This window comes from Lactuca serriola, chromosome 1, assembly GCF_051521515.1.
Source record: "Lactuca serriola cultivar US96UC23 chromosome 1, Lser_US96UC23_V15, whole genome shotgun sequence".
NCBI classification, from domain to species: Eukaryota; Viridiplantae; Streptophyta; class Magnoliopsida; order Asterales; family Asteraceae; genus Lactuca; species Lactuca serriola.
The window spans coordinates 103,464,890-103,475,189 of NC_136408.1; the positions used below are offsets into that span (position 1 = coordinate 103,464,890).

General features: G+C 36.6%; 2 long non-coding RNA genes across 2 annotated transcripts; one reads left to right on the forward strand and one right to left on the reverse strand.

Annotated features, from left to right (window-relative positions):
* Positions 1 to 4,558: 4,558 nt before the first annotated feature.
* LOC145070305 (uncharacterized) lies at positions 4,559 to 5,084 on the reverse strand. Its single transcript, XR_013689893.1, has 3 exons — positions 4,957 to 5,084; positions 4,782 to 4,862; positions 4,559 to 4,657 (listed from the first exon to the last, which is right to left on the reverse strand). It is a non-coding gene; the product is annotated as an uncharacterized LOC145070305 (long non-coding RNA).
* An 825-nt stretch (positions 5,085 to 5,909) lies between these two features.
* LOC145070313 (uncharacterized) lies at positions 5,910 to 6,933 on the forward strand. The gene is made up of 4 exons (XR_013689894.1): positions 5,910 to 6,122; positions 6,367 to 6,445; positions 6,588 to 6,648; positions 6,737 to 6,933. It is a non-coding gene; the product is annotated as an uncharacterized LOC145070313 (long non-coding RNA).
* Positions 6,934 to 10,300: the final 3,367 nt, after the last annotated feature.

Genomic DNA, 10,300 nt, shown 5'->3' on the forward strand with positions numbered 1-10,300 from the left:
GTGGTGCAATATGACACAGCACATACCACCAATTAAATAAACTACTAAATAAACCTAATAAAAATATGCATTTGATCTTCAAGTTCCTGCCATGCAGAATCCATTAAGGCCCTTGAAGCAAAGCTTATTCAATTTAAATCCAAAAACTAAACAAGTCGAAAATAAACCTGATTAATCCATAACATTCCGATTTCTGAATACAGCGTTTAAAGGTAATATCGATTCCAAATACAATTTCGTTTTCCAGCACAAAGACGCGATCCCGAGTCCAGTTTCGTTTCAGATGCGAATCACAGGTTCGCTGCGAATCTCAATTGACACGTCTGCTGCGAATCAAATCCATAGTCCAAATGTTCCCTTTTCGTTCTGAACACAGTGATTGTTTTTGAGATGCGAATCGAGTCAACTGGTTCGTTTTTCAGATATAGAGAGCCTTCGCAGGTGAATCGATTTGCAAAGTCTTAATTTTGACTTTCAACATTGACACAGTCAATGAGTTCGAGCCCAGATTCCAATTCGGAATTTGAGCCAATTGTAGTCTCGATTGCAAGGCAGTTCACTCCGAATCTAACGATCGTGGACCTAATGCGAGTCTCAGGTTCGCTTCAAAGCCAATTATTGGTTCGTTTTCAACGAATATTCGCTTCACAGATAAGAAACCTGCGAATCTGACATTCGCTTATTTGACATTTGCGACCTTCGCTTCTATGAGTTTCGCATTTCGTGAGTTCGTTTTTTTGATCTTGAGTTTCGCTTTTGGTTGTAAGGTTCGTTGCGAATCTAGTCAATTGATTATGGACCTAAAGCGAATCTCAGGTTCGCTTCAAATCCAATTACAGGTCCTTGAGTGCGAATCCGAGCCCAATCCCACCTTTCGTTTCGAATCTGTCGATTATACACCTAAAGCGAACGTTCGCTTCACAGATAAGATACGTTGATCCTTGACTGTGAGCGAGAGTTGAAGCACGAATGATTTTGGTTCGAGGACGTCAATTGACTGGAACGAATCAAAGCAAATAGACGAAAATTCCAAACAGAACCCTCGGATTTGAAAGAAATGGTAGATTTTACCCTTAACTCCGACAGTGACACATTGTTATGTATAATTACGAATCTGACACTCCTTTTGCAGGACACTGACAAGTTCGGTCCACTTTTTTTGATGTAATGTCAGATTGCAGCCTTCTTTTGCAGAAAATGTCACTTTTCACCCCTTTTTTCAACTTTTGTTATTTCCAACAGTTAAAAAATCAATAAATTTAATTTCTTCAATAGAATTTCATATATTTGACCGAATCTTCACAATATTCACTACTAGAAAAATAGCCTTTTACGACGCGCAAATTACGACACTCATTAATTTATGTTACGCAAACGAGAGTGACATTAAAAAAGTGTCATCTCTTCAGAAAATTTAAGGATTTAGGTCACGCATTATTGCGTGCCTTTAAATTAGTGTCAAAAGAAAAAAAACTAAAAACACGGAGGGCGCTGTACCTTAAATGCGCGCCCTCTATATGTGTCGCTTTATAATTTTAATGAACGCGCGTTCCTTAGTTACAAGTGGGAAAAGAAAAGCCAAAAAATTAGAAAAGCCCGCTACCCTCCCTGCCCTAAGCATTTTCACGTATCTTTCATTCTCCTCACACTGTTGTGCAACTTCTCAATCAAAGATCGAAGGTTACGATTTCATCTCCATCTCCCGACTTCATCATCTCAATCAAGAAAAAGGGCTTCGGATTTCCATTCATCTACTTCATCGTTGCTGTAATTTCACCTTCTTCATCTCTTTGCTGTTATTGAGAATACTCGCCAATAGTTTTCTTATTCCCCACTCGATGTTGAAATTTTCAGAAAAAGCCCTAATTAAGTATTATACTCTCAAGTCTCAATATTAGAATCCAAATATTAATTCTCATTTGTTTCTTATTCCCCACAGATAAAAAGAAAAAGGGGAATTAGAATGACGAAGGTAGCGGGAGTTTTGGTCCGGTGGTCGTGGTTCATCTATCGAGAAAGGAAGATGGGAACGCAAGCAGCCATGGTGGCTCGATGATGGAAATCAATCGAGAAAGGGGAAGCACCTCTGGTGCGGGATCGATTTGACAAAAAGAGAAGGGAGAAGCAGCGACGCTTCTCGCCACCATTACCGCCGCCCAACTCCAACTCCAACACCACCGTCACCGCCACCAGCGTCCGATTCCTGCAACGGCGTCTACTTATCCTACACTTACACATCCGGATCCAAGCTCCCACCAAACCGAACATCAAATCAACCCTACCGCTTCGAATCAACCCTCAGAGTCCTCAATAACACTGACGAAGAGCTTAAATCATGGAGGGTGTTTGTCGATTTTGCTGATGGGTCTGCTACTTTTCCGGGTCCGGTTGGAAACGGCACCGTTTTTGCTGGATTTCCAAGTGCTGATCTCAAGACTGCTATTGAAACTGCTGTAGATGTGAATCAGATATCGGTTGAGGTCGATTTTGTGGGTACGCAGTTCAGAGTCGACTCGCCTGCTGTTCCTATGCCTTCAAATATTTCTCTAGTGAATGATGGCTTTGTTTGCCCCAGACCTTCTATGCAAGGTAAATTTCTCTTTATTTATGCTTTATAACCTTACTATATCTTACCATGGATGAAAAGGATTATGATTAGAGATTGCCCTTTTTAATAATTTTTAAAAACTATCCTTTGACTTCGATGTCTACTATTTGAGTAGATCAGTGGAGCGTTCTTATAGATCTGATCTTGGTTTATATGTGGTCGTATCACTGAATAAACTTACTAATCTGATCTTACTCGAAGTGGGTTATTTTGAATTGCTTGAAATTTGCCATGGTCGAACTTAGTGTGTGCTTGAAACTTACATTACTTTCTTGATTTCAATTGTTTGAACGTTTCTAATCAAGGGTTATTTGTTACAATCTACTTGAATTTGTTTCTATTTCTTTAAAAAGTTTGAACTTTGTTACCTTCAAGCAATTAATCAGCAAATTCTTTGGTAGTTCCATCTTCCATGAATAGACAATTTTATAGATGTTTGACTTTCTTGAAAACATCCATTTTGTTGCGAGTTTGGTCCAAAATTTTCAAGACTTTTTTTTACAGATTTGCCCTTGGTCTTTTCCTTTTTTTAATTAGGGTGGTGGTCGTTGCATTTACCAGTTATGGTATGAGAGAGGGGAGGGGGAGGGTGGATTAGGGGCAGGGGTAGTATTTTTTTTTTTGTTTTTTTTATAATTGTTGTAATAAAAAAGAAACTAAAGGGCAGATTCGTCATTTTAAAAAAAGTCAAAACAAATTGGACCAAACTCGCAATAAAATGGAAGTTTTGGACCATTGGTGCAACTCCAAAATATTTTGGACCAAATATCCAATTTTTGACATAGCACAGGGACCAAACTTGCAATTTTGTCACTTTTAAACTATGCAACTGTTTCTTTACATCTAAATTCCTTAGTTTTATTGTTTGAACTGTTATGAATAAAATATAACCCATTTTAATTGTAGCATTTTCATGGAATGGTAGAAGTTTCCACTTGTAGACTTCATCAACATGGATGTTTGCAGTTAAATCAAGCTCTAATTGTAAGAAATAAAAACATACTTTCATTTACTTGTTTATTATAGCATCATACGTTCATGTCTTTCTATTATGACATTGTACCTTTATCTCTTTGCTTATTAACATATTGCAATTTGAAGAATTATATCCAATGATAGCATTGTACTTGCAATATTTTTTAATTGAGAGGGCATATTATACTTTAAGAATTCACTATGTTATAGCAGGGATATTTGCTTTGTACTTGGACGAGCTTACTAAAATTCGGTGGATTTTCTTATTGGCATTTGACTATTTTGACTATTTCTTTGCCATTTTGGTTTACAAAACCTTGTATATGTTTAGATCATCTATCTGCTTCTTTTCTTTACTCTATTTTGATCTATAATGTCTGTTCATAATCTGTAAATTTCCGTTTATAAAATTATCACAGAAAACTACTAGAAATTAGCCCCCACTTTCCGTTTTTTGCATATATATCTCTTTATATATTTTTTTGCAAATATCATTGAGGACCCAATTGCCCCTAAGAGAAGAAAATATTCAAAAGCTTTGAATTTAACAATGATACTAAAGCATTGATGTTAAGTAAGTTGCTAATTTCGGATGTTTTTGTGAATGAGCTATTATGCAGGTAGTTCTAATTATGTTTTTACAAAAATAATTTTAGATGGGGAAAAAGAACAAACAAGTTGTAGGAAAAGGTATGCAAATCATATATAAAATTGTGTTTATAATGTCAAATTTTTTTTTTCAATCTTGTTTTTATACCGTAAAATTTTGGTGTTTAGTGATTTTATATAAAAAAAAAAAAAGAATGTTTTAGTGATCCACATGTATCCTTCACCCATCATGCCCAACTCTTTTGCCCTGGAAAAAAGATGGGCTGTTAGAGAAGGCTGTGTGTGGACGACAAACACCATGCTTTGCATGGTTTGAAGCTTGTTCTTTGCTGATGAGAGTTCCAGTTTTAAATGAGATGGAGGCAGAACCACTGCTTGAACTGAAGTGAGTGAAGAAGTTGTTTTGTTCCCTAAAAAGATGACTAGGCGACCTTGATGACCTCGCCAGTCTGCTTTGATACCAATCTGGAATAATAATAATTAATCAAAAAAATAAATAAAATCTAATGCAATATATGATATGTGATATATATATATATATATATATATATATATATATATATATATATATAACTTGACTTTTTAGTACCTGAACATAAGGATCTTCATATAGAACTCCACTATCTTTAAGACACAGGGCATGAAATCTTTCTGCAGTGTCTCCTATTGGCTGTGTAAGGTTGTCAACAGAAAGTTAAAATAATATAAAGAAATAAATGATATTTATAGCCAATGAGGATAGGACATGTGGCAGACAGTAGTACCTTTACAATATTATCTTGCTCTTCAACAGGTGCAAGAGCTAATGCATCATCTTCACTTACAGGAGGAGGAGGTGCTTCAATAGCCAGTGGGCTTAAAAGATCTCCAAGAGTATCAGGTTGAGGGTGGTCAACTTCATGTGAAATTCCATTAGCTTGAGTCAACTCTTGGTCAACGCTCACATAGTTATGGTCAACGCTGGGGATTTTGACCATACCAAGTTGGGGAGGTAAATCAAAGTCAACAACAATCACCATATCAGATAAATTATTATTATTATTATTATTATTATTATTATTATTATTATTATTATTATTATTATTATATGCTCAATCAATCATTCAATTAAAACCCTACGCTTAAATATACCTCACGTTCAGGGCACTTTGGCATTTCTGCTAATATATCCATCAGGGCTTCACCTTTCCTACTCAATGCAAAATACTCCACAGCTCTTTGTTGTATCTCAGTATCAATGCATGTTTCATATCTGTCAATGTGTGTGAAATTAAATATTATCAAATTTTGCATATACAAAAAAAAAGTGTAGCTCCTATTTATTATAAACTCACTTGCTGAATATTGCCCAGATCTGGTTTTGTAATTCGGGATCTGGTGGTTGAAAGTGCATCAAAATCTTTGCGTATGTTGTGAGAAGAATGGATATTGTTGGAGTCCTGTAGAAACAAAAAAAAAGATGATGATCACAAAAGAAAACATAGATGTATAGAAATAGAAATACTCACGATACAGTAGGAAGCTTCTCATGTATAATGACAAAAATGTCCGTTGGGCTACACCCAGGTCGTCTGGCCAAAAGATGGCTGTATTCTCCAAGCAGATAAGCGCTAACCTGCATAATGACATCAGCATACAGTTGTCTATATTTGTGTAGGAAATATAAGATATAATCTACATACCTTCACCATTGTCTCATGGAACAATGGTAACAAAAATTCCTTTAATTACTATGTCCCATTCACATCACTTATAATCTTAGTCCCTGTCTTGCTGGTGCATGCCTAACCCTATAAAACCTTTGCTTTTGAGGTACTAACTGTTTTCTCCTGGAATTTTTTTTGCCTGAGATTTTTTGCTGCCAGCTATCCCTTCGGGACCACTCTTATGTATTATGTTAAAAGCACCAATTCAGAAATTTGCTGATTATGTAAGTCAGCTTTCCTCTTCCTTTTTGCTTTTTATTATTTATGCACCCTTATGCCACAAATCTCTTTATTTATCATACTAAATATGCAACCATCCCTTATTTTACTCCTAACTTGTTGTATAATTCATTCATGTCAGCTGCATATATGTTGCATAAAATAAATTGGTAAAAGTAGACATGTGAATTATGCATCTGTTATCTCAAATCTTACATTTATTTTTATTTATGTTATTGTTTTTTCCAGCTTTTAGGTGTTGGTGTCAAGCTTGTTGGCAATACAGTGTGGAGTACCCTCTTTCATCAATTCTTAATAGTGATGTCACGTGAGAAATCATTTTTCTTTTTGTTAAACAAGTCTTTATTATCATGTATTAGGTCATACCATGGGTAAAAACGGCCTTGCCCCTGGTTCCGGGGTTGTCACAAAATACTTGACTTTTTAACTTTGTTTGTGGTTTCATTTAGTAATAATCCTTCTGAGGGGGTGTTTGTTGGGCTGCTTCTTTCAATGTCATTAACAACAGTGGTAAGTAAAATCTTACTGCTATGAACCTCTTTTGCTTAAACCTACCTTATTGACCTGTAGCTGATTAAACATTAAATTAATTATGCAGGTTTTGAAGTTTTTGATGGAAAAGAATAGTGTTAATGCTCTTCATAGAAAAGTATGTTGGTATTTTAGGAAATTTGGCTAATAATTTAGTTAATTATATAAAAAATGTTGAAATCTTACATTTGTCTACTATTGGAATGATTATTTGTAGTATTACATTTGTCTACTATTCGAATGATTATTTGTATAACATTAACTTTTGTGCAATGCATTGTATTATTTGTATATGGTATTTTATTTTCCATTATGTGACATAAAATGCAAATTTAATATGAAAATAAGTAAATCCATAAATAATTTTTTTTTTAAATTTAAAATTACGATACGCAAAAATGTGTGTCATCTTCATTTATGACATGGCCTTTCTTGACAGGGGCTTTCTTGATACGCATTGCGTGTCATTAACACGCGCGTCGTAAGGTTACGACACGCGAATGCGTGACTTCTTCCTTTATGACAGGGCCTTCCTTGATACGCATTGCGTGTCGTAACCGCGCGTCGTAAATGCGCGTCATAAATGCGCGTCATAAATGCGCGTCGTAAATGCGCGTCGTCTCTCTTTATGACAGGGCCTTCCTTGACACGCATTTGCGCGTCGTCTGAGCGTTTTACGACGCGCAATGAGCGTCGTAAAAGGCCTTTTTTCTAGTAGTGATTTCACCTAATTTTGCTTTTTTTTATAAAGGACAAAACTTTTTATGAGACTTGTTGTACCCATTTAAGATTCAACATTGAAGTTGGTTTTGGTTTCTTGCACACCCATTTATTTGAAGAGAATCTACCATCTTATGAAAATAATACCCTCCTTTTACATGGAAAACATAAATTTTCATAAATTTCATTAAAACGACCAAATTCTCTTTTCTTTTTGATGAGAATTGTTATCGAGAATTAAGATGCGAAACAATAGATTTGAATGATGAATGATAAAGAACACAAGAAGTAAATATTAATTAGATCTCATTTTATTAAGGCTGATTACAGAATAAGCTGAAGAGAGTTTATGTGTTTCGATATAGATCTCTACTTCAAGCCTAAGTCCCTATTTATAGGGAACTTACAAAAAGTATACTAAGTCTAATACACTGAAACTTCGCATGCTTTACTTCGCATATAACATTGACTTAGTAAAATACATACAAAATGCGAATCATTACAATACAAACTATTCGACTTTTACAACAAACATCTACATTCTCCCCCTTTGTAAACAGTCGATACAATTCAACTTAAAAGCTTTTGAATTGCAGAGTGAATTGTTCTTCGCACTTCTCCATATCAGGAGATCACCTTCTTCAAGTCCTTCTTGTCACCTTCGTTGTTTTTCTTGCAATTATTCATACGTACAATGAAGTGCGTATATTGCGAAGAATTGTATCTTTCAATTTCCGAAGCTTTGAACAAGAACTTCTTTGGTTTGCCCTTAGTGTCTCTTCCCGAAAACACCATGCCGAATGATTTAAGGCAAATCTCACCCACTACATACTTCGACAATACTGATTGTGTCAAAGTATCTTCCCATGGAACCTTCACTTCTCTTCCAAGCACATTCGCCAACTCCTCATCAGTCAGTGCAAGACAATCGAAGTAGTTGTCGATGTAAGTCTTCACATGTGCGAACCCGACTTTGAAAACATCAGTCTCTGAGCCTTTAAGTTTGTTCTCTTCCATGTGCTTCAGAATCAAAGCTACTTGTATAAGATCATTGCAGTTCATCAGTGGGAAGTCAGCAATAGTGAAGTCATATTGTTTGTTGTCTGCCCTGATGACAAAATATCGAAAGTTCTGAAGCATGTCTTCAAACAGAACATCTTTCTTTATCGTGAGCACCTTCTTAATCTTCATCAGGGACCAGACTTCATCAGGATTCTTTGCAAGAACAACATGAAATTTGATTTTCATGTGAGTGTAGTCATCCGGATTATCGAATTTCTCACTGATCTTGTACTGTGCTGTGATGAACAACATTTCATTGATAGGGAAGTCCAGCTGACAATGATCTGAGTTCGCAATGTCGTAACTTCGTTTCGGCTTCTTCTCGAACTCGTACATCTCCCTTCCTACTACTTTAGACTCTATCGTTTCGTAAGAGTAAAGCTTCGCAGGATCGCCTTTGTTCATTGAGGGAGGATCACTTGCATGTTGTTGCATTATGCTTTGGACCTGTCTCATCCTTTCCAGTTCAGCTTCAGCATCAGCTTTTATCTCCTCTTTCGATTTTTCATAAAGGATGCCCTTTCCCTTCCCTGATACATCCTTCTGAGGTTGAGAAATCGAACCTCCTTCGTTTCCTCCAATAACAATTCCCTTAGAAATTGTTTTTGTAGTTATTGTTGTTGAAGAAATCGGTTTGGTAGGGATTGGAAGAGTTGCAACCAGTTGAGTCGAGATAACCTTCCCCATTGTTTTCGCATCAGCTTCTTTACTTCTACTCTTCTCTCCCCCTTACGCCCCTGTGAAAACAGGTGGAGCACCCTTCGGAAGTAAAGAACTGAAGTTCGATATCGGAGCTAGAGCCTTCTGAATGGCTTGTTCTAAAGTGTTAATCTTTAGAGACAAGAATTCTGGAGTAAGGATTTGCGAAGTAGAAGACTGCGAAACTGCTGATTTGAGCTCCGTGACCAATTTGATCAGGAGATCAAACTTCTCCATTGTAGCAACTTTTTGATCATCAGCAACAGGAATGTTGTTGAGTTTGTGGAGTTGAGACGAAATTTCCACAACCTGCTTGTGAAGATCTTCCTGTCTTGTATTCACTACTTGAAGATCCTTCGCAATGTCAGACTTCAACTCTTGAATTTTGAAGTTGACGTCTTCACGAACTTTCTTTACATCTTGGATAAAGAGAAGATGTCTTTCTTTGGTTGCAGCTTTAAGATCTTTAAGGGTAGTCGTGAAATTATTCCCTTGAGCTTGCACTCAGAGTTCGTTGTTTTTGTCTGACTGATCAACTTTCTCCATAATTCATTTCTCAGCCCCTTTTATCATCACGTCCACCTCCATGGCTGAGATTGAAGACATTCTCCCAGAATCAGCTTGGGATTGAATGATAGCCTTCAATTTTTGATTGAGAATCTTGAATTGCTTTCCTATCATCAGCATGTGATCAGGAATTTCTTCTTCATCAGAATCAAAAGAGATGTCATCGAGAACACCACCAAAAGCTCCTCCTTCGATTTCTGAATCAGAGGTTTGTTGCGAAGGTGTAGGATTTTCAGGTGATTGGGATGGGAAAAGGGTGGTGAATGGGTTCTGAAGGGCATGGTCGAATATGGATGAAGGGGTGGTGATGGGTAGTGTGGATGCAACACTCGGGATAGGTGCCCTCGTATCAGATACGTTGACAACCGTATCCGAAATAGGTACCTCCTCAGTAATTGATTTGGTAAGAGCTATTTCGAGTAGTTGGGTTTGAGAAATAATTGGTGAAATTTGCGAAGGTTGAGAAATAGGTAGAGAAACGGTTACCATGGTTGTGATAGGTGGAGTTTCAGGGACAACTTCGTCGTCTGATGATTCATTGCGAATCACCATCTTCCTCTTCTTTCCCAGCGTTCGTTGCATA